Source organism: Arvicola amphibius, chromosome 5, assembly GCF_903992535.2.
Source record: "Arvicola amphibius chromosome 5, mArvAmp1.2, whole genome shotgun sequence".
In the NCBI taxonomy this organism is placed as follows: domain Eukaryota; kingdom Metazoa; phylum Chordata; class Mammalia; order Rodentia; family Cricetidae; genus Arvicola; species Arvicola amphibius.
In genome coordinates this window covers 78,792,963-78,817,891 of record NC_052051.1, presented here as the reverse complement: position 1 = coordinate 78,817,891, position 24,929 = coordinate 78,792,963, and positions in this window count along the sequence as shown.

Here is a 24,929-nt window from a genome sequence, read left to right as displayed (position 1 = left end):
GACAGAACCACTTCTATAAAGCTGTCCTTTGACTCCCTCGCACACTGCTCCATTTACATGTCCCTCCCCCAACAATAATAGCAACTTAAATAACTACTAAAAGCTATGAATCTCACATTTCATTGCTATTCTTTTTTATTTAATTTATCTTATAATGGGTGTTGCTTATGTGGGTACACATCTGTGTGCATGTGTGTATGCATATTCATGCATGTGCACGTGGAGAGCAACTATTCAACCTGCATGTTTTTTCCTCAAGTGATGTCAATCTTTCATTTAGAGACAGTATTCCTCAATGGTCTGTAATTCACCAAGAATTCTGTTCTGTCTCAGGGATACACCCACTTCCTCCTCGACAGCCCCACGGTCACATGTGCATGTCATGGCACACAGCCTTTTTAGGTGGGATCTAGTAATGCAGCTCTAGTCCTTATGATTGTGTGACAAACCCTTCACAGACAGCGCTCTCTCTCCACCATTTCATCCCTCAAAAGAAGAATTTCCACACTTTGTTGTTGAAATGTCTGAAGTATGATATATTGTCTCCTCTATGAACCAGTCATAGAGTATGTTTAGAAAGTGTGTACTCCATGTCTACACTGCTCTGATTTAGCCTGTACTGTAGGAAAGTAAATGCTGGCAAATTTTTTAAACTCATCCTCATGAAATCTAAGGAAATACTCAAAAGAACTTTGCTTATGAGTTTAAAATCATTGACTATTTGAATGTAAAATTATTTGCTCACAGAAACTTATAGATTTATTTTTCATGTCTATTTTTTTTAACCATAATTCTTACCCACTCCCTTGTTTTGACCGTCTACATTTCATCCTATTGTCCAAAATTTCTTCTCAAGACCCTGAGTCATGTGGTACTGTCAAGCAGCAGAATCAATCACTAGATGCCTCAATCAGCAGACATTTTCCTCCAAGTTCTAGAAGGTAAAGTTTCAAGGTCAGGATTCAATCAGCATTTGTGTCTGGAAATGGTGGTGTTTTGAACTTCATGATAAAAAGAAGAACATTTTGGGTGTGAGATATGTCCACATCTATGGCTTTCGCTGGATTTTTTTTTTTTTTTTTTTTTTTTTTTTTTTTTTTTTTTTTTTTTTTTTTTTTTTTTGGTTTTTCGAGACAGGGTTTCTCTGCAGCTTTTTTAGAGCCTGTCCTGGAACTAGCTCTTGTAGACCAGGCTGGCCTCGAACTCACAGAGATCCCCCTGCCTCTGCCTCCCGAGTGCTGGGATTAAAGGCGTGCGCCACCACCGCCCGGCAGGTACACGGATATTGAGTAACACAATTTGTGTTTCAGAAACAGTCTTCACAAGTTAATATATAAACTTCAGCCTCATTAAGGCTTAATTAATCTTGCTTATTTTGAAAGTGGGAAATAGATTAGCTCAAAATCGATGACTTATTTTTTTTTATTTTGCTTGTAGAAATCATCTGTATAATGATGAGTCAGAGTAGTGACTTTATCTCATTTTTAAAATCCTGACCAGACAAGGGGATAATTTGTCATGGAAAGTGACTGCAGGGTAAAACAATGTCTTTAGTAAGATGCCTGGAACCGTCCTCCCCCCCCCCCAAAAAAAACCCAGGTGTGGTGGATGTAGATTGTAATTCCCTAGGGAGAGACAGGAGGATAGCCCAGAAGCTTGCTGGCCAACACATAGAAACAAGAGAGACCTTACTGTATGAGGAACAAGAAGGAAGCAGACTATTGAAATTTGTCCTCTGACTCCCATGCACATACCCTGACATGTCTGCTCCTTTTCTCCATAAATCAAACACACCCACCAATAAAAAACTGAGAAGAGAAATCAATGCAGTCTTCAAAATTTATGTCAAACTATCAAGCAAGTGTTATGAAGATATAAAGGAGCAAAGCCATGATTTCACCAGCTATCTTAAAAATGATTACAGTAAATCCAAAAGTCCATATTGTATATTTTATCCATTTTTCAGTATTTCTTATAGAAAATATTTTCCATATAGTTGGTTAAATCTGAAATTCTACTTAGATATTTATGAAGCTAGATTATATTGTGTTGTGAAACAAAAATGCCCAAAGAGACATCTGTCTATAGCACGCATGCTGCTTTTCCTCTCGCCCTTTTCTCCTGTCCTGGGTTCTGGTTGGACTTAAAGATTCTATCCTTTCTAGAAAACACATCATGACACACTGAACAACAATGTGAGTTCCCTTATTTTTCTTTCAACGTGATAAGCAGACAACAACCAACTTACATGATAAGATTTAATGAGATTTATTGGCTTCGCTACTCTTACCAAAGCTGATGATGATTATGTTAATAAAAATCTTAGGTATTATTCTCTGACGTGAGTTTAATTCTCATTTCATTGTTGTACTTGTTCTTCTTTAAGAAAATTCATCACAATATCAGTTAAGAATATCTGAAGGCTCTCCTGGTGATGGTATTTGTATTTAATAAATTCACTGCCAAACCTTAATTTATCTTTGTGTTCATTTTTATTTTTTACTCCTAGAGATGCCAAAGGATCTCTTGCCAGTCTGTTATTTTCTCTGTTTTCAGTGTTAGGGTTCTGGACTGGCTTCTAATTTCTATAACATGCATTATCATAGGTCTTTCACTCCCTTTCTTTCCTTCCCTTCCTAATAGCTATGTGAAAGAAGAGTAAATAAAAATTAAGAAAGCAAAAGGAAATTAACCAATGATTGCTAAAATGACAGCCATCTGGACTCAAAACAATAATGTTTCATATCTTCAATTGCATGAGTCTTCTTTGGACTCAAACTGGAAGATACAGTGATCCCAGGGAGGCCTCCTGGCTGGTTCTTGCAGACATTCTGTGCGTTTCTCGCTATGAGTTCACTTTATTGTTCTCACATTTTGTTTGAAGTACTAAAGTTGGGCATCTTGTGTCTTGTAGCAATTATGATTAGGCTGGGTGTGGAGATGCAGGTCTGATGTTTCAGTATTTGTGAGGTAGGAGGAAGTGGCCCAGAAGTTCAAAGTTATTATTGGTGATATATTAAGTCTGAGGCCATCCTGTGCTCCATGATGTCTCAAATCAAAACTAATACAAAACAAGAACAAAATGCTGGTTATATTCTCCTACAAAATGGACAGTTGATCCTTCTTTGTTTGAAAAAAATAATTGTTTTTTTTTCCTCATTTTTTTTATTAAAGATTTCCATCTCCTTCCCTCCTCCTCCCCCTTCCCTCCCCTCCCTTCCACCCATACCCCCACTCCACCCCTCTCCAAGACAAAGAGCCATCTGGGTTCCCTTCACTATGTTAAGTCCAAGGTCCTCCCAGCTCCCCCTAAGTCCAGGAAGGTGAGCAACCAAACTGACAAAAGGCTCACAGTGAGCCCGTCCATGCTGTAGAGTTCACGTTCATTGCCGTTGTCCTTGGTTTCTCAGTCCTCCTCCACCGTCAGCCACATTCAGAGAGTCCGGTTTGGTCCCCTGTTCCATCAGTCCCATTCCAACTGGACTTGGTGGTCTCCCGTTAGATCTGTCCCACCGTCTCAATGGGTAAACGCACTCCTCATGGTCCTGACTTCCTTGCTCATGATCTCCCTCCTTTTGCTTCTCAACTGGACCTTGGTAGCTCAGTCCGGTGCTCCTATGTGGGGCTCTGTCATTTTCTCCATCCAATGCCAGGTGAAGGTTCTATGGTGATATGCAAGATATTCATGAGTATGGCAATAGGATCTGGACATTTCTGGCACCCTCTCCTCAGCTGCCCAAGGACCTAGCTGGGGGCGTCTTCCTGGATAATTGTTTTAAAATAGAAAGTTCATTTTAAGAAGAGAAAGATTCAGGTAATAGAAGTAATGTGTGACTCTAAGCACATTTGCACAATTCAATTTGGTCTCAGGGTATGTACCATTTGCTGTTAATATGAGGTTGACCATGAGATTATAGTGCAACAGAGGATCATTTGCATGGCTGGTTCATTTTGTTGTAACAACTTATAAATATGCTTTAGAAAGTTTCAGCAATATTGGGCAAACATACTGTATAAAAATCTGTGTAATACTCCATCATCTAGATTTGCCAGATAGAATCATTTTTGTGTAGTAAGGACACCTGTCTGGTGTTTTAAACACAAAATATGTCATTCTGTAAATCTGAAGTATAATATTACTGATGTTCACAGAAGTATCTTCCAAATAGGAATTTCTTTATTATGGTTCTCACTGTGCTGCTATAGTGAGGTGAGATAGAGTAGAAGTACTTTTGTTAGGGCTTTTAGGTAGCATCTTCAATGTTAGACATTTAAATAAGCCACTAATGATCTCCTCTCTATAGACTATAAATTGACACCTTCAATTAATTCTTATTCATGCACGAAGACAAATGTATGTAATCAATCAGAAACTAAAAAATGGGAAATGAGGATAGGTAGAAAAACAAATTATAGGATCATTGCGTGGGGTCCACCTGTTAGAAATTTAGTTGGATACTTAAGTTTCACTAAATAACCTCATTGCTTTCCCTGAGGTCCCTTGCATCCATTCAGTATTATGTTTATTAATATAATCTATCTTTTGTGTTAAAACTCACCTTACCAGATATAAGAAGCCTAATTTTTGTTTGAATCCAAACCACCTGTTTTCGGACTCACTATAACAGATTTTCCTTGTTCAATTATTGATTACTTTGCCTTTAAGTTCTATTTTTAAGTAGCATAGAATATAAAGGATGAAATGTGTGAGTTCTTTTTACAAAAAAAAAAGAGAGTACTGAAGAAATCAATGGTATAATAAATTATGATTGAGAATTGGTTTTCAACTTACACATCATCAAATTTCTTTCCTAGCAAACGTAATCGCCCATAAAGAATTGAATTGGAAGTGCCCAGTTTTGTTGAGTGAATGAGTGTAACAATGAGTGTAGTCTTCATATAGAAAATGTCCTCATGTATGGAAATGGCTGAAGAAAACTGCAGAGGCTGTCCTAGTGCATTGACGGGGGATAAAACCTTCAATTTGGTTAATGAAGTACATTATCAGGATAGTTGTTCATAATTAGCAATGTGCAACAGGGTGACCACCAATGAGCTTATCTTCTCACAAGTCCCTGTGACAGAGAGCATAGAGTAAAATTGAGGAGCATGATTATCAATCACATGCTTTGATAGGACACACATAATTATTACAGAGAAGCCTTGGGAACCCAGAATGTCCATGAATTTGATACCTTCATTCCCCATAAGTCACCTACAAACAACCTTCACTGAACTTTTCCCGTAGCAATAGCATACTCTTCCTTTTACTATTTATGAAGATTTTTACCATTATGCAGGTAATTTGTACACATATAGTAAAGATGAAAAAAATAGAAAAGAAAAATACTTCTTATTAAAGACAGCCATTGTTAATGTTTTTGCAAAATTTCTGCCAGCTTTTATGTGTGCATTTTTATCAACAGTTATAATCATCCAATATGTAAAATTTTATCTGTGTTCTCACCTACATTTGAGCAATTTTTATGTTAGTACAACTACAATAATTACAGCTACCTTTCTCAGTGGTTATTCTCTTCCCTGAGCTTGTTATAACTGATGATACAAAATTTGAGCAAACTGAAGGGTAGGTGATACACCTAACTTTATGTTACAAGTGAGAAAATTAAAATACAGAGATGATAAATATTTTCTTGCAGCTATATGATAGTAAATGCTGATAGAACATGCAAAAACAACCTATTTGAATAATGTGTGCTTGTTTACCTTGACAAAACTACAGTCATCCAATATTTTCCAGAAAGGACCTGAGGATGTCTTTTTTATTGCCTTCAGCATCAGTATTCCAATTTTTCATGGTAATTCATTGGTTAATTTAGGTAAATGAGATAAGTATAAGAGTGAGCATTTGTGTTTCAATCTAACTTTATTGCTGTAAAATAAAATTTTTATTCAGTATACACCTTATATTTCATAAAACAGTATTCTTTTAATGCTGTCTAAATTACTTAGAAACAAACAGTCATCGTGACTCAAATAGGATGAACTAAATTATAGCATTCCATTATTAGACCCATGAATGCATTATTCACAGATGAGAGCATTTCCCATTGGTATACTATCACATTAAGTATACCAAGGTAAATGATACCATGGTCAGGATATTGTAAACTGAGTTTCTATAATTTAAAAAAAAATCTTGTTATATTCTCAAACTTGGCATAACGAGAGGGTGTGAATAATAACTGGATTATCCTTAATTTTTACTGAATAACAACTATATCCTAAAATATACCAAGTATTTTTCGGTTTCTGTTGATCAGATAACAAAATTCATATATGTGAAATACTGGAAAACAAAAAATGGAAAGTTTTTAAAATAAAGAGGGTCAGGCATATTTAATGTGAGTTAAGTTGTTCTGTCTAGTCTGGTTTTTTGTTTGTTTTGTTCTTTTTGATTTATAATGTTTAAGAAAATTTACTTAAGACATTTTCTAAAATGTTTCCTTGCTTGCTCAGAGTGCCTTGTCAGCCTATATGCAAAAATGACAAAAACTGCTGATGATATGATAGTTTACATAAACAACCCCAAAAAATCTAGCAAGAAAATATTACAATGCATAAACACTTTCAGTAATGTAGCAGGATACAAGATTAGCTCAAAAAAAATAGTAGTTCTCCTGTACACAGATGATAAAAGCACAGAGAAAGAAATCAAAGAAACAGCACCCTTCCAAAATAGCCACAAATAGCATAAAATATCTAGGATTAACTCTAGCCAAACAAGTGGAAGACTTGTATGACAAGAATTTTAAATCTTTGAAGAAAGAAACTGAAGAGGACAAACTTGTAAATTAAAAGGTTAATAGTTTAAAATCTATACATATGTAATCTTACTATATGTAACTTGGATTCAATTCTTGTTTAGGATAAAAGGATATTTGTTTAAAAAAAAGAAAGAAAGATCTCCCATGGTCCTGGGTAGGTAGAAATAACATAGGAAAAATGGCAATCTTACCAAAAGCAATCTACAGATTCTATGCAATTACCATCAAAATCCCAGCAAAATTCTTCACAGAGCATGGGGACCTTTGCAGAGGGTTGAAAAGGAGAGGAGAGACAAGGAGGGGAGCAGAGAAAAATGTAGAGCTCAATAAAAGACAATAAAAAATGAGGAAAACAATGAAGAATGATACTCAACTTCATATGGAAAAGTAAAAAAAAAAACAAGGATAGACAAAACAATCCTGTACAATAAAAGAACTTCTGGAGGCATCACATTCCCTGACTTCAAACTTTACTACAGAGCTACAGTACTGAAAACGGCCTGGTATTGGCATAAGAACAGACAGGAGGACCAATGGAATCTAATCGAAGACCCAGATATTAATCCACACAACTTTGAACACCTGATTTTTGATAAAGAGGCAAAAACATCAAATGTTAAAAAAAGCATATTTAACAAGTGGCGCTGTCATAATTGAATATCATCATGCAGAAGAATGAAAATAGACCATATCTATCATCATGCACAAAACTCAAGTCCAAATCGATCAAAGACCTGAACATAAAGCCAGCCACACTGAACTTTATAGAAAAGAAAGTGAGAAGTACACTTGAACAAATTGGCACAGGAGACCACTTCCTAAATATAACCACAGTAGCACAGACACTGAGAAAAACAATTAATAAATGAAACCTCCTGAAACTGAAAAGCATCTGTAAAGCAAAGGATATGGTAAACAAGACATAAAAGACAGCCTCCAAAATGGGAAAAGATCTTCACTAATCCAACATCAGACAGAGGTCTTATCTCCAAAATCAACAAAGAACTCAAGAAATTGGTCAGCCAGAACCTGGAAACAACCTAGATGCCCCTCAATGGAAGAATGGATAAAGAAAGTGTGGAATATGTATGCATTAGAGTACTACTCAGTGGTAAAAAAACAATGACATCTTGAATTTTGCATGCAAATGGATGGAAATAGAAAACACCATCCTGAGTGAGGCAACCCAGACCTAAAAAGATGAATATGGTATGTACTCACTCATAAGTGGATTCTAGCCACAAATAAAGGACATTGAGCCTATAATTCATGATCCTAGAGAAGCTAAATAAAAAGGTGAACCCAAAGAAAAACATATAGTTATCCTCCTGGATATTGGAAGTAGACAAGATTGCCAGGCAAAAAATTGAAACTTGGGGGTGGGGATAGAGTGGGGGTAAGGGGAGATGGGGAGAAAAAAGTAAGAAGGGGTAGATGGGACGGTTGGGATGAAGGAAGGGTGGATATGGGAGCAGGGAAGAATATATCTTAATTTAGGGAGCCATTTTAGAGTTGGCAAGAGACTTGACTCTAGAAGTGTTCCCAGGTATCCATGGAGATGTCCCCAGCTAGTTCCTTGGGCAGCTGAGGAGACGAAGCCTGAAATGGCCCTTTACTATAGCCATACTGATGAATATCTTGCATATCACCATAGAACCTTCATCTGGTGATGAATGGAGATAGAGACAGAGACCCACACTGGAGCACTGGACTGAGCTCCCAAGGTTCAAATGAGGAGCAGAAGGAGAGAGAACATGAGCAAGGAAGTCAGGAGCACGAGGGGTGCACCCACCCACTTATACGGTGGGGCTGATCTAATGGGAGCTCACTAAGGCCAGCTGGACTGGGACTGATGGAGCATGGGATCAAACCAGAGTCTCTGAACGTGCCTGACAAGGGGGCTTACTGAGAAGCCAAGGACAATGGCACACGGTTTTGATCCTACTGCATGTACTGGCTTTGTGGGAGCCTAGTCTGTTTGGATGATCACCTTCCTAGACCTGGATGGAGGGGGGAGGACCTTGGACTTCCCACAGGGCAGGGAACCCTGACTGCTCTTTGGACTGGAGAAGGAGGGGGAGGGGATGGAGGAGGAGGAGGGAAATGGGAGGAAGGGGGAAGTGGAAATTTTTAATTAAAAATAAATAAATAAATGAATAATAATAATAATAATAAAGACTCCACTGTCTCAATCCAACTACTAATATTTTAGCATGATAATATTGTAATGATGTGTGTCCTCTAGCCTCCATTAAATTTTTATAAACTCAAAAAAGAACAAATAATCCAATAAAAAATTGGGTACAAATCTAAACCGAGAATTCGCAACAGATGAATCTAAAATGACTGAAAGACACTTAAGAAAATGTTCAGCATCCTCAGTCACCAGAGAAATGCAAATCAAAAGAACTCTGAGATTCCATCTTATACCTGTAAGAATGGCCAAGATCAAAAACACTGATGACAACTCATGCTGGAGAGGTTGTGCATTAAAGGGAACACACCTGCATTGCTGGTGGGAATGCAAGCTGGTACAACCCCTTTGGATGTCAGTGTGGCAATTTCTCAGAAAATTAGAAAAAAAAAAAAAAACTTCCTCACGACCCAGTAATAACCACTTTTGGGTATATATCTAAAGGATGTTTAATCGTGCCACAAGGGCATGTGCTCAACTGTGTTCATAGCAGCATTGTTTGTCATAGCCAGAACCTAGAAACAACCTAAATGCCCTTCGACTGAAGAATGGGTAAGGAAAATGTGGTACATTTACAAAATGGAGTACTGCACAGCAGAAAAAATAACGATATCTTGAATTTTTCAGGTAAATGAATGGAGCTAGAAAACATCATTGTGAATGAGGTAGACCAGACCCAGGAAGACAATTATCACATGTACTGACTCCTAAGTGTTTTTTAAGCATAAATCAAAGAAAACCAGCCCACAAATCACAATCCTAGAGAACCCAGACAAAAATGAGGACACTAAGAGAGACATACATATATCTAAACTACATGGGAAGTAGAAAAAGACAAGATCTCCAGAGTAAATTGGGAGCATGGGGACCTTTGCAGAGGGTTGAAAAGGAGGGGCGACATTAAAATTCTTCACAGAGATTGAGAGGACAATAATCAACTTTATATGGAAAAACAAGAAACCCAGGATAGCCAAAAAAATCTTATACAATAAAGGTACTTCTAGAGGCATTACCATCCCTGACTTCAAACTCTATTACAGAGCTACAGTATTGAAAACGGCTTGGTATTGGCATAAGAACAGAGAAGTGGACCAATGGAATCGTATAGAAGACCCGGATCTTAAACCACAAACCTATGAACACCTGATTTTTGATAAAGGAGCCAAAAGTACACAATGGAAGAAAGAGGGCATCTTCAACAAATGGTGCTGGCATAACTGGTTGTCAACCTGTAGAAGAATGAAAGTAGATCCATATCTATCACCATGCACAAAACTCAAGTCCAAATGGATTAAAGACCTCAATATTAATTTGAACACATTGAGCTTGATAGAGGAGAAAGTGGGAAGTACTCTACAACAAATGGGCACAGGGAACCGTTTCCTATGCATAACCCCAGCTGCACAGACTTTAAGGGCAACATTGAATAAATGGGACCTCCTGAAGTTGAGCAGCTTCTGTAAAGCAAAGGACATTGTCACTAAGACACAAAGGCAGCCTACTGACTGGGAAAAGATCTTCACCAACCCTGCAACTGACAAAGGTCTGATCTCTAAAATATATAAGGAACTCAAGAGACTAGACGGTAAAATGCCAATTAACCCAATTAAAAAATGGGGCGCTGAACTGAACAGAGAATTCTCAACAGAAGAAGTTCGAATGGCCAAAAGACACTTAAGGTCATGCTCAACCTCCCTAGCTATCAGGGAAATGCAAATCAAAACAACTTTGAGATATCATCTTACACCTGTCAGATTGGCTAAAATCCAAAACACCAATAATAACCTTTGCTGGAGAGGTTGTGGGGTAAGGGGCACACTCATCCATTGCTGGTGGGAATGCAAACTTGTGCAACCACTTTGGAAAGCAGTGTGGCGGTTTCTCAGGAAATTCGGGATCAACCTACCCCAGGACCCAGCAATTCCACTATTGGGAATCTACCCAAGAGATGCCCAATCATACAACAAAAGCATATGCTCATCTATGTTCATAGCAGCATTATTTGTAATAGCCAGATCCTGGAGACAGCCTAGATGCCCTTCAGTGGAAGAATGGATGAAGAAACTGTGGAATATATACATGCTAGAATACTACTCAGCGGTAAAAAACAATGACATCTTGAATTTTGCATGCAAATGGATGGAAATAGAAAACACTATTCTGAGTGAGGTAACCCAGACCCATAAAGATGAACATGGGATGTACTCACTCATATTCGGTTTCTAGCCATGATTAAAGGACATCGAGCCTATAAGTTTGGGATCCTTGAGAAGATAATAAGAAGGTGAACTCCCAAAAAAGATATAGTAATCCTCCTGGATATTGGAAGTAGACACGATCGCCAGGCAAAATTGGGAACTTGAGGGTTGGGCAAGACTGGGCAAAGGGAAGATGGGGAGAGAAAAGTGTGAAGGGGAGAACGGGGGGAGCTCGGAGGAAAGGGGTGCTTGGGATATAGGAAGGGTGGATATGAGAGCAGGGAAGCATATATCTTAATTTAAGGAGCTACCTGAGGGTTGTCAAGAGACTTGATCCTAGAGGGGTTCCCAGGTTTCCAGGGAGATGCCCCCAGTTAGTTCCTTGGGCAGCTGAGGAGAGGGAGCCTGAAAAGGCCAGTTCCTATAGCCATACTGATGAATTTCTTGCATATCACCATAGAACCTCCACCTGACGATAGATGAAGAAAATGACAGAGCCCCACCTTGGAGCACCGGACTGAGCTCCCAAGATCCTGATGAGGAGCAGAAGGAGAGAGAACATGAGAAAGAAAGTCAGGACCGTGAGGGAACCTCCAGCTGGCGACAGATGGGGAAGGTGACTGAGCCCCACACTGGAGCACTGGACTGAGCTCCCAAGGTCCCGATGAGGAGCAGAAGGAGCGAGAACATGAGGGAGAAAGTCAGGAACGAGAGGGGTGCGTTCACTCATGGAGACGGTGGGACAGAACTAATGGGAGATCACCAACTCCAGTTGGAATGGGACTGATGGATCATGCGACCAAACCCGTCTCTCTGAGTGTGGCCAACAGCGGGGGCTGACTGAGAAGCAAAGGACAATGGCTCTGGGCTCTGATTGTTCTTCATGGACGGGCTCTGTGGGAGCCTTCTCAGCTTGGTCGATCACCTTCCTGGACCTGGGGGGAGTTGGGAGGACCTTGGTCTTAGCATAGAGTGGGGAACCCTGATGGCTCCTTGGCCTTGAGAGGGAGGGAGGGGAGGTATGGGTGGAGGGGAGGGGAGGGAAGGGGGAGAAGGAGGGGAGAGAAGGGGGAGAAGGAGGGGAGGGAGGGGGGAGGAGGAGGGAAGGAGATGGAAATTTTTAAATATAAAAAAAAATAAACCATGAGGAAAAAAAAAAAAAGAAAAGAAAAGGAGGGGCGAGACAAGGAGGGGAGCAGAGAAAAATGTAGAGCTCAATAAAAGACAATAAAAAATGAGGAAAACAATGAAGAATGAAAAAATTACATAGTGTTTTCAGATTTGGGTAATGTCAAAGGTTTTCCTTGGTTTTGGTTCTGGTTTGAGATATTCAAGAAGCTAGTTTTATGGGTAGATATTTACTTCCTTGTATCTTAGTGTTGTTAAAGATTAATTTTGTTTTTAATTATATACACGCATGTGAATGGTATGTGAATATATGTCAGTAGGAGGCCAGAGAGTGCCAAGTACCCTGACTCTGCAGTTAGAGGCTCTTTTAAATCATCTGGTGTTGGTGGTGGGGCTGGAACCTGGTCAGTCATCTTTCTAGCCCTGGATGTCTCTCTTGAGACCCAGATAAAATGAGGAAGCAGTTGATCGCCTCACACTTGGATAGTTGTGCGTCAAACTGTCTGTGTGTTGGCTCCTCTGGAGGCTAAGGTTCCATGTTTGAAGTGTGCAGCTCAATTCATTTTGAAATTTCAAATATATATGTGCTCAAAATTTTGCCCTACATGAATTATTTTAGTCTCTTGGATACAGTTACTAAATGTAAATAGATGTTAAGGTCAAGAGTCCTGTGCAAACTAGATGGATAGCCTTGAGCTGAAATATACACAATGCCTTAGTAAATACTGTCTTTGCCTCCATTCAGGTTTCTGAGTAATAGAAACTACTGACCTGGTTTATCCAGAGTCTGGCCCTTCCCTCTCGAATCTGGAGCTGCAGAAACAATAACAATGAAACAAGAGAATTTCAATCACAACTTAATTGAAGGAGTGTTTTAAACTCAGAAGAAATTTTTCTCCTACCTCTTCTGATTTCTAGCTATATAATAGTGAGATAATGTCAATGAATGGATTGCCTTCTTTATCTAAACATTGGTTTCCAGAAGAGAACTTATTCTGGTTGAATCTCAAAATAACTGATTTTCCATGTTTCAAACCACATTTCAAATCTCTTTCCAGTGTAAAATTACCTATTTTACACAAATCCAAAAAAAAAAAAAAAATACTAAGACTCTGCACTCATGTTCTGTGGCCAGGTCAATCCATGACTTTTCCACATGCTTCCTTTTCTTATGTCCACAGATATTTTGAAGCCAGTACATCCTTGTGTGAATTATTCTATCTCTTAAACACACAGACTCATAGGCTTCTGAAAAGACAGCACCCAAGTTTTCTGAGATGGAATAAACTAGCTCATAAATCCTTTCGTTGTCTTGTAACTTATACTGAGCATATATATTTCCATTTTAGTATTTGAACCCCATTGACTGAATATTATCCTTGTATGTTCAGCTCTGAGTTTGACAGCAACAACCTAAAGTTTGTTGGACTGACGTGATGCGACTTTCCAATAATGGAATACAGCTCTTCACAGTTTTAGATGATTTTCCTTTGGCTGTGATAAAATACTCTAGAAGAATCAGCTTAAGGAAAAGAGGGTATGTTGACTTAGTGTTCCAGAGACATAGACTCTGTGGGCTGGAGAAGCTATGCATCAATCAGAAAGGTCACAGTTATAGGAGCAGGAGGCCAGCAGTCCATATTGTATTCACACTTTAGAAGCAGAGAGTAAACAGAAAGTGAGGTCCTGCTGTGAATGCTTCACATTAAGTTATGATCTCAGTGACCCATTTCCTCTGGAGTCTTCACTCCCCAAAGACCCTACAGCTCCCTGAACAGTACCCCAGGGGGGCATCATGGGATGAAGCCTGTGGCCTAAAGGAAACATTATCTGGGTTGTATTTATAGTGGATTAACTTGAAAACACTAGACATACACATCGGTAATCGGGTTGACTTCTGAGCTGACTCTGATATGCACAGATTTGAGGTCCACCAGTTTAAACTATAGTTTGATTTCTGCTGTGAAACTGTCCTCTGACATAATCATACCATTCTTTTTTTTATTAAGTAGCAAGCCAAGTGTATCGTTTTAAAACTCATCTCCAGCCCTATTTGACGTTCTGCCCATTTCTAACGGAAGACTGAGCACCGTGAAGTCTATTTCCAGAGCTGCCATGAATATTTATACGTTGCCTGCATCTTTACAAATTAGAGAGCAGTAAGATGAATGAGAGTAGTGAATCAGAGAAGACACACAGTGTGATGCGGGCAGAAATTTACTATCTCATTTCTATTTAAAACCTGATGACTCAGAGAAGGAGGCAGTCCACATCCATTTCAGTAAATCCCTTAATGCTTTCCAGCATGGCATTTTGGATTTTAGCACTACTAGGGGTGACTTGATTTATTCTCAGGAAGGATATTTTTCTACATATGTGTCTGTCTATATGTAAATGTGTGTGAGAAAATATGTATTTAAGTGAGCTTATTTCAGAATAAAATGGAAAGAAATAAATTTACTAGGCTAATTGTTCATTATTTCCTGCAAGTCTCATTTTCGGTGTTGTCTTAGTGATAGGGATGTACCTACAACCTCTAATAAATAATTCTTAAGTCTGACAAAAATGCTATTTATTTCTAAATTGATTTTTAATGTCTTCAGTTTGCATTTTCTACACTTAAGTTAGCTTTCCAACAATAATAAATTAGATTTCCCTGACTTTCCATCTTTCCCATGTTCAAGATCAAAATAGATTTTTATAGGACACAAGGGTCAAGATTTATTGTTGTAATATTATAGCTTGACATCTTTGTACTGCAAGGGCATGATGAGGACAACAAAATGCATAATTTTATCTCAGTCTTTGATTATCTGGCAAATGTGGAACAATTTAAAATCTGCATAGTATAGCACAATCCATGTAAAAAAATACCCATAGTGTTCTTCAATGCGTTTATTAGAAACACAATGGTGAATGCAAAATGGGCAGAGTGGTTGAGCATAACGTTGATAGAAAATCACCGATGATATTATTAATTTAGGAGTTTTGCTTAGAGACATAAACACAAATGACAAACACAGAGTCACAAATTAGACTTATAGGTGAATACATTATTTTTCACAGTAATTCTGGAAAAATCTGTATTTTTTATGATTGTTTACAGTTTGACCATGTCAAACAGGAGGAACATCAGTGTGTTACCTCCATAGTCTAACAAGGGCTCATCAGATATATGCTTGGATCATGCAACTTTGCTTCACACATGTCATATAAATTAGACTTCCATAATGAGAGTTTTTAACCTTCCTATTCCCTCAACAATGATCATTCTATTTGGCATGTCTTCACTCAGTAACTAAATAGTGTGTTCATACTTGACATGAAACTCTGCAACAGGCATTGAATTAAGTTACCACTTGGTCTTTTGGAGCTGACTGTCTACTTAGTAATAAATGAACTGAAAACACAATGTAAAACTGTCCCTGAAAGCCCTGATGAGTGCTAGGATGATTTTTGTGTCAGAAATTATATCAGAAGAAAACACAGAAATGAACTTGAATATTAAGAGTTTCAGGGACAAAAGCAACATGTCTGTGAGGCCAGTATGTTCAAGTTCAAGTTGAAAAACAATTGCAAGGTTGTTTGGGTCAGAGTAGAAGAAAATTGTGGGAAATGACATTATTTTTGGACGATATTTTCACATCAAAGAACTATTTTCCTACAGGGATATTTTAATCATTTTATGTTAGTAATTAAAGATATTTATTCCAGTTTTGCTGTCCAAACAGCCATCTGGTCATAAAGCACCGAGCCAAGTTGCCCTATGGCTGGAGGGGAAACGACACAGGTCCAGTTCTTTGGAAGCAGAAGCTAGAGTTAAAATTTATTAAGGACAGAGTCTCAGATGAATTGAATTGATGTAGGCAAAACTATCAAGGAAAAAGAAACTAAGCAAAAGAATGAGCTCAACCAGTGTCTAGCTTTAGGCTTACCCATCGGAAGTGCTGGAACTTCAAGTTCACCACAGTAGTGGAAGCACACAGCTACTCTCCCACCTGTCCTGATTTTCAGTGTCCATTTGCATTTCCTGTTCCTGTTACCTTTTTGAAAAATTCCTTCCCAAGAGCAAATTAGCAGCAATAGTAGAAAATAGCAGAGTTACAAAGACTAAAGACTTTCGAAATGTTTCACTCACCAAAGTGTGGAGAGTCTCAGTAGAAGAGCAGCAGTCTCCCCTCCAGAAATAATTGCTATTGTCTGATAGGAGCCTTGCATGGTATCTAGGAGAACCACAAAGTCCGTCTCTCACCAGAAATAAGATACATGAAATCTTTTTCTTTAATGAACACTGTCTGAGGGAGCATGTACTGTCGACATGACCTAGCTCACCATCATCTGAAAAGAGAATAATAATTGATTAACGATTGGTCTGTGGGCATGTTTCTGTGGGACTGTCCTCATTAAAATTTGATATAGGAGAGCCCAGCCTAGTGTGGGCGTGGTCTTGCCCTGTACCAGTGGGTCATGGCCTATCTCTGGCCCAATGGTCATGGAAAGTAAAAGAAAGCCAGCTAATCATGAGCCTGAAAGTCAGCTAAAGGGGATTTAGCAAGCCACATTCCTCTGTGATTCCTGGGTCTATGTTCCTGCTCTGAATTATAATCCTCAGTTATCTTCATGATGGATCTAGAAGTAGATACTGGAAAGCAAGTAAACCCTTTCTTCCTCTAAGCTGCATTTGATCAGAGTGTTTAACCATATCAACTGAAAAAAGATAGAGTATTCTCCTTTGTAGTGATGAGGTGAGCAGGCCTACTTTTCATCCCGCCCAGCTCTTGCATGACTAGCTTAACACTGGAAATAACAACACACGAATTAGTTCTAGCCTCTTACTGACTAACTCTCACACCTTGCTTTAACCCATATCTAATAATCTGTGTAGAACCACGAGGTCATGGCTACCAGGAAAGATTCAGCATGTCTGACTCTGGTGACTTCATGGCTACTCTCTGACTCTGCTTTCTTCCTCCCAGAATTCTGTTCTATCTACTCTACCCACCTAAGGGTTGGCCTATCAAAAGGCTAAGGCAGTTTCTTTATTAACCAATGAAAGTAACACATAGAAAGATGACCCTCCTACATCACTCCTTCAGGATCTGTAACATGCCAGGAAGCATTTAAAGGAAATAGTTGAAAGTCCTTATTAACTTGAAAAAGATCAGCTAAAGGAGACACTAATAGTCAAATATCTAGTTCTCTGAAAACAGATCACAGAATTGCAGGTGGAAGAGAAGACATATGCATTAGTTTCTGGAACTGGGCTGTCATTGGTGTTATCCCTGCGAATATTAGGCTTTACCCTGAGTCAGGTTCAGGAATCAGCTTTTGGCCTTTACCTTAGGTCTGTTCTAATTATTAAGCTGTTGATAAGCTAATGTTGCATTTAAGTCAAACTGATAACACTGATCATTGGTACTAGACAATCATGGAACAATCTAGAAAATTACTTCCCTTGCTTTTTTATTTTTTTATTCAAAGCCTAACTGCATTTCATGGGTTGTGGCTTTATACAATTGGGTGAGGATTATCCAAGGTAGTCTTCGATATTAACATATTTATTTATTGTGTGTACATGTGTATGTGCAAGTGTACCATACATGAATGTGCACATGTATATGAGTATGGAGACATGTAGTTGATGTAATGTCTTCTTGTTTTTGAGATAGGCTCTCTAACTCAAATTGGATTTTATTAGTTATAATTTTAAGCTCTGGAATCCTCCTGTCTTTGCCTTGCCAGCACCGGTATTAAAGTTGTAAGCAGACTCATGTGACTTTTACAGGGGCACACGGGCTGCAACTCCCACCCTCATGCTTGTTCAGCCAGTACTTATCAACTGAGCCGTTTCCTTATCTACAAATTTCTTAATATTATCTATACAATATATCTTTTGCCACACAGTCTAGAATATTTACTCAAAGTTCTAACTACTCAGATTTGGATAGTGCTTGTGAATAGGAATGTTGTATGCAGGCTTATTATTTAATGGAGATATGATATGACTGCCTTTAAAAACACATGTGAATGTAACTCGGTAATTATGGATTTTGATATATGACAACCAATAGGTATAGGTCAATCATCTATTAGGGAATTAAGCTACCATTTTGAGATTAAGTAAGTAACATTCAAAGTGCCATGAAAGAAAGCAAAAGATTTTGAATTGAATGCAATAATAAAAACACATTTGAAACAAGGACCCATGCCAGGATCTTGTGGAGAAAACATGATTTCATGCACTTGTCCTGACAGTTAGCAGGGCATCCAAAATTGATGTTAGTAGAAGAGGAAGGTCTCTAGGGAATATCTGGAGATCCTGAGGTGCTGGGTCACCCACCTTTTCATCTGTGTAGGTGAAAGGGTGTAGGTGTGGGAAGAGACACACTCGTCATGCTAATCATGCTAATTTGTCATTGGAACTGTGGTGAATCTTGTAATTGATAAAGCCTGTCTTAGGCTTCACTGTGACCTCAGTTAGAATCAAAGCTGTGCACCATCTGTACTATGCAAAGGATAATTGTGTTTCTCCAACCATTTAGATATAAAGACTGCCTTTACACCATTTATGCTTTTCTATTTTTTTTAGCTTCTTGCTTTGAAAATAGTCTTTTATTCTATGCTTCAATATCCCTTGCAGATAAATCTACATATAAGTTTTCATAAAACTTCCCAATAAGGGACAATCATCCTTCATAACTTAATGTGAAGATATATGGTACTTTCCCTATCAATATTTACTTATAGAGAAAATGGTGTCGCACATACTTTTTGCTAATACTTGCTAATATTCTATGCTGGTTTATTTTCACACTCTATGGTGAAAATCTTCATAAAAATGATTACAATATTATCACTTCTGATTTTACAACAGTGATTTTATCAGGATGCATGTCAGATGGTAAATCTGACAGTGTAATTTCCATCTTTTATTGGAACAACCAGTATGGCATTGGCATCATTAGGCTGTCCTTAGACAACACATTATATCCCACTTTGGAAGAAATTTCTAGTGGTAGAACTCTAGGATAAAACACCATTTTAATTTATGTGGTTGTGGTATACTTTGTATACCAATAGTTTTCTGAGAAAATAGGGTAATTAATTTTAAAACAATGCATTGAAATTGCCCCTGTCCCTTGCCACTTGTTTCCCAAAGGTTAATAATGTTGGACAGTTAGCAATTTTTCACAGATTATAATTTGAGATTTCTGCTTGTTGAATTTAGAAGAGTAAAAAATATCTCCACATAGATAATCAGTACTTCCTGTTGCTCAGTCATTGAGATTACAAATCTGGACTATCTTTCTTTCCCATACTTTGCATCCAATTCTTCATCAAATCTTCCTAGCCTGATGCTCCCATTGTCCAAGTCTATAGCACTAGACTACAGAGGTAGCCTTTCTGGGCTTCATATGAGGCCCTTGATCCTGTTCAGTTCTTTCAAACACAGATTTCATATGAGCTTTTACTATGACAGCCATACATGAGTCTCCAACACTGAAAACCTTCCACTGGATTTCCGAATATAAAGGTTTCCTATATCGCTCATGCTTTAAGCTTGGCTACTGCTACAATCTCCTTGCTCTGTTCACTCCACTTGTTCTTCTCTATTCTTCTGTTCCTCTGCTATTGTCTTGCATGCCAAGCACGTCACCATGTTAAAAGTTTATGTAATTGGAACCTTGGCCTCTCTGCCCTCCAGTCCCACCTATTCCTTTATTGCCTAGCTACTGACTATTCAGCTTTTTATTATTTTATTTTTGCTTATATATTAGCTTAGGAAGGCAAAGAAACATATCTTTACATCATTAAACAAACACAGCTTAAATTTAACACATCTTTACAACATTAAACAAGTACAACATAAACAAATGAAGCACACTTTTTCATAGTTTAAGTACCATTCTGCAACATAAGTAAAGATAACATTTCTTGACACAGTTAAAATAATATTCCACAGCAGAAAACACCATATTTTCTGTAAAGAATCTATTTGTATTTATTATTCATGTGTCCACAGACATCTGGGTTGTTTCCATATTTTGACAACTATGAATAGGGTTTTGGTGAGCATGGGAGCCCAGGTATTTCATCTGAGGGTTATATACTCAGAATGCGGTATTTATGTGTTTAATGCTTGAATATTTATATATGTATGTATATATAATATATATATATATATAAAATCACTTATGTAACAACAGCTGTGCTGTTCTATTTCTTCAACCACTGGTACAGAAGGGTTCCAGTTTCTCTACATCTGCTAGCATTTGCTGTGTTTTTCTCTTTCTTAGCACCATCCACATTTAAGTTTCATAATTACAAACATATGATGTATTCAGGTCAAGAAAACATGACTTCAACCTGCAGGTAATTCATGGACGGTTATATATGAATATTTTTCAAATGTTTGTGTGTTGTATACATGTGAATATACGAATGTATGCTTGTAGATATGTATATATATATATATATATATATGCATGTGTGTGCACTGTATATGGACCTGTGTGTCTGTGTGTGTGTGTGTCTGTTTGCCTGTCCCAAGAATCATACTAAATGAAGTCCAGATAAGTACTAATTATTAATTTTATTTGCTGTGGATTGAAGATACCCTCGGGAACTGAACACTTTTGACTTCTACTTCTGGCTTTTTATTGACTTAGGAAGCAAATATTCCATAAGTCATCAATTGCAGTATAACAGCACAAAAATCAGGTGCAATGACAGAAGAATCAATGTGGATTTTTTTTGCTTGAAATAACAAAATTTGGAAAACAATCCATTTTTAAATAACAAATCATCTAATTTTTAAAGAATATTGCTTAATCTATAAACATATTCCTTCTTAAACATCCTGCAGTATTTTTTTTACTAGATTTAAAAAAAAATACCAATCCAAATTTGCACTCCCTCCCCTCCTCCCATTTCCTCCACACACCCTACAGTATGTTTCTTTGTCTTACTCTGTAACTCTTTTTCTGTCTGTTTCTATGGGTGTGTGGCGGGGTGGGGGGGAGACAAAGAGACAAGGAAAGGGAGAAGAGAGAGAGAGAAAGAGATTAGATGGCATGGTTTAAAAAGATTTTGCAAATGTATTGCAACTCAGTGTCCTAGGAGATGACAGCTTTCTAGCTACAGGTTGCAGAGTCCAATACCTTATTCAACTTTCGTAAAGGTAATATTTTTTTTTCTGTGTTTGTTCAATTTTTTTGTATCTGAGGTACCTGAAAATTTCACTGCATGTTTCAAGAAAATCAGAATGCTTAGAAAATGCTAACGATAGCGCTGCATGATTTTGCACAGCAACCAGAGAAGGTCTACATCACTTCTTAGCCACCCACCATGCTAATTAAATTTACCCATGTGAAAAGTGAACACCCACCCCAGTTATTTTGAGCCAGTTTGTTGAAACACTAGTTGAATCTTTCTGAATCCTTGCATTTTCCCATCTCAAATCCATAGGAGCCTAGAGAATTATCACAGGGGCAAAGGGAACCAATTTTCTTTTGGAAACACCACGGAGGATTTATAAAGAGAGAGAGTTTTAATCCCCAGCTGACTTTCTATGCTAGTTTTGATGTTGCCCGCTAACATTTCTTTACTTTATATTTTTCCTCTGTTAAATAACCAGTTCCCTGGAGTCAAGTAGATCTAGTCTGAGTTAAAAGCCCAAATTTCTCTTTATATGACTCTAGGAAGATCATTTGAACTGTCTGCATCTGATACAAAATAAATGATAGAACCCTTCATGTTTAGAACACACATTAAATGTTATAATGCATAAAGAACATCTAACATTTAACATTTATCATTAAGACTTTTCTCTCCTTCTTCTGCTATAAGGTAGGTGGTATTTTTCTTTTACTTAGTGAATTAAAGCCTTAATGAGGATCTACTGTGCTATAAAGGGTGAATGATAAAAGGGTAAGGTCCTGCTATCATGGCACATTGTCCTACTTGGAAAAGAACAGAAAATATACAAACAAATATTAAATCAGGTAAGTTTAGATCATAATACCTTCTTAAAGGATGCAGCACAGATGTGGATGGAATGATTATGAGGAGTGTGCACCAGTCTAAGAAGCATGATCAAGGACAGCTTCGTAGTAGATGGGAAATCTGAGCTAAAGTTGTAAGAGTGAGAGCCGCCCATGAAAATCAAGAGTTAGCTGTGGGAGTTTTGGAAAACAGTAGTTGGAGAAGTGAAAGGAATATTGCTGTTTGCAGAACAGAAAGGAAAAGGAGAAGACTGTGAGCAGGAAAGTTAAGCAGGAAAATGATGATTGTGGCTGTGTACTTGGAGCTATGGTAGAGGTCAACCCACTTGGTGTGGTCTATAATAGAAAGCTCCTTCGGTGGTTTAAAAAGGAGGATGATATGAAGTACAGCATCGCGCTCTCTCTCTCTTTCTCTCCCTCTCTATCTCTCTCTCTCTCTGTGTCTCTCTCTTTCTCTCTCTGTCTCTCTCTCTCTTTCTCTCCCTCTCTTTCTCTCTGTCTCTCTCTGTCTCTCTGTGTCTCTCTGTGTCTCTCTCTGTCTCTCTCTCTGTCTCTCTCTCCCTCTCTCTCTCTCTGTCTCTCTGTCTCTCTCTCTCTCTCTCTCTCTCCGTGTGTGTGTGTGTGTGTGTGTGTGTGTGTGTGTGTGTGTGTGTGTGTGTATGTGTGTATGACATTTTTATGTAATAGTTTAGGTAAAGATTTGGACAAAATGAGTGTAAAAGGTACAGAATTCAGAAGACTGATAAGATCTTGTGGCTATTATACAATGCAACTCTAGTTGAAAGAATAGTCTCACCTAAAATTGCATGCCCTGGTTTTAATTCTGGATATCTGTGAAGATCTAGATCTTATTTAGAAACATGGTCATTTACATGGAATTCGGCTAGAGATTTCAGAATAAAATCATGCTTGTCTTGACATGGGCCTCAAATCTAATAGTTAAAGGAGAGGAAGACATAGCAGAGAGAAGTCAGGATGGTGGTGATTCTGTAAGTAAAGGACACCAAAACTACTAGAAATCACAAAAATCCAGTAGAGAGGAACATGGATATGTTTTTAGAAAGAAACATCTTGAAATGCATTGTATTTCTGGCCTAAGAATGATGATCTATATGAAGCTTTTGAATTGTTTAAATGCCATAACAACACCTAGGAAATTTACCTAGCAACGAGGAAGTCAGTTACAAAAGGAAAGGCAGAATGCATCTCAGACAGCTATTGAGGTGGGAGAAGTACAGCAGTCAATGCTGCCTTTAAGACACACCAGAAAGTCAGTTTATTGGCAAGAATTTGATTTATCATCTTTCACTAAAAATGTCTTATATGTGGTAGTAAGATTCCTTGAGGTACAGACCCTAAGAACAAAGGCTTCCTTCAGAACATTAGCTCCATTAACAAGAGCTTCACTGAGGCCATCTGCTCCTTTACACTCATTTTGTCCAAATCTTTACCTAAGCTATTAAATAAAAATGTCACACACACACACACACACACACACACACACACACGCACACACACACGCACATGCACACACATACACACAGGGAGAGAGAGAGAGAGAGAGAGAGAGAGAGAGAGAGAGAGAGACAGAGAGAGAGAGACAGAGACAGAGACAGAGACAGAGAGTGATGCTGTACTTCATATCATCCTAGATATGCTTCCTTATAATTTGCTTACATTATAATATTACCAGAAAGAGTTGGTAATGAAAATCCTAAAGTAGGACACCTTCTTTAATATAACAAATATTTTTCATTACCTGCAAACCTGCCTCAGACAAGAAATAATTAACAATGCAATATGTGGAGAGTGTAGTTCCATGCTTAGTGAGAAAGAAGGAAATTTTTGGATGGGGCAGCTGTTTGCCTTTGTCATTTGTCAGGCGGTGACACAATATCAGCATGTATGAGTTTCTAAAATAAATGACGTCCTACATGATACCTTCTCTATCTCCCACTTCTAATTCTTGCCATTCTTGGAGGATAGATATAATAATAAATGTGTTTTAAAGAAGATACTGTGGAGTTCAGAGAGATCCAGTCAACCATTCACCAAATGTTTAATATTATATAAATAAAGACTTACATATTAGGCCATCCTGTTAGTTATGCCTGAACCAAACCTTACTTTTGCCGTGGAGTTATCACTACCACCAAAATGATTTGGCTATAGACATTTTGATGGACTCAGGGCTAAAGTTTTATATTTGGACTGTAAAGCCAATACCTGGTCTTAGAGATTGATGCTGGAGACATACATGAGCCTATAGACACTTAGGTCTGTAATATGCAACAGGATGGCACAGTAGTGGGGGAGGCACTGTTTTTCTTCTATATTGATTGATTTTTTTGCAGGAGAACACACTTACAGCTCTTTCCATTGGCCTAAGAGAAACAGGACTTGATAACTGAGTGTGTCATCTTCTTTCAGTTCTCTCCTTTCAAGACACACTGCCTTTCTTCTGGACTGTCCTGAGCTGACATACAGACCTGAGCAGTCATTAAATACTGATTAGGTTGCTGCTTTACTCTCCTTCAAGTTTTAATAAACTGCTTCCTTCTCTGTCTGTGTGCTTCTCCTGAACTCCCAGACACTGCCATTCCCCTTGGCCTTCTTG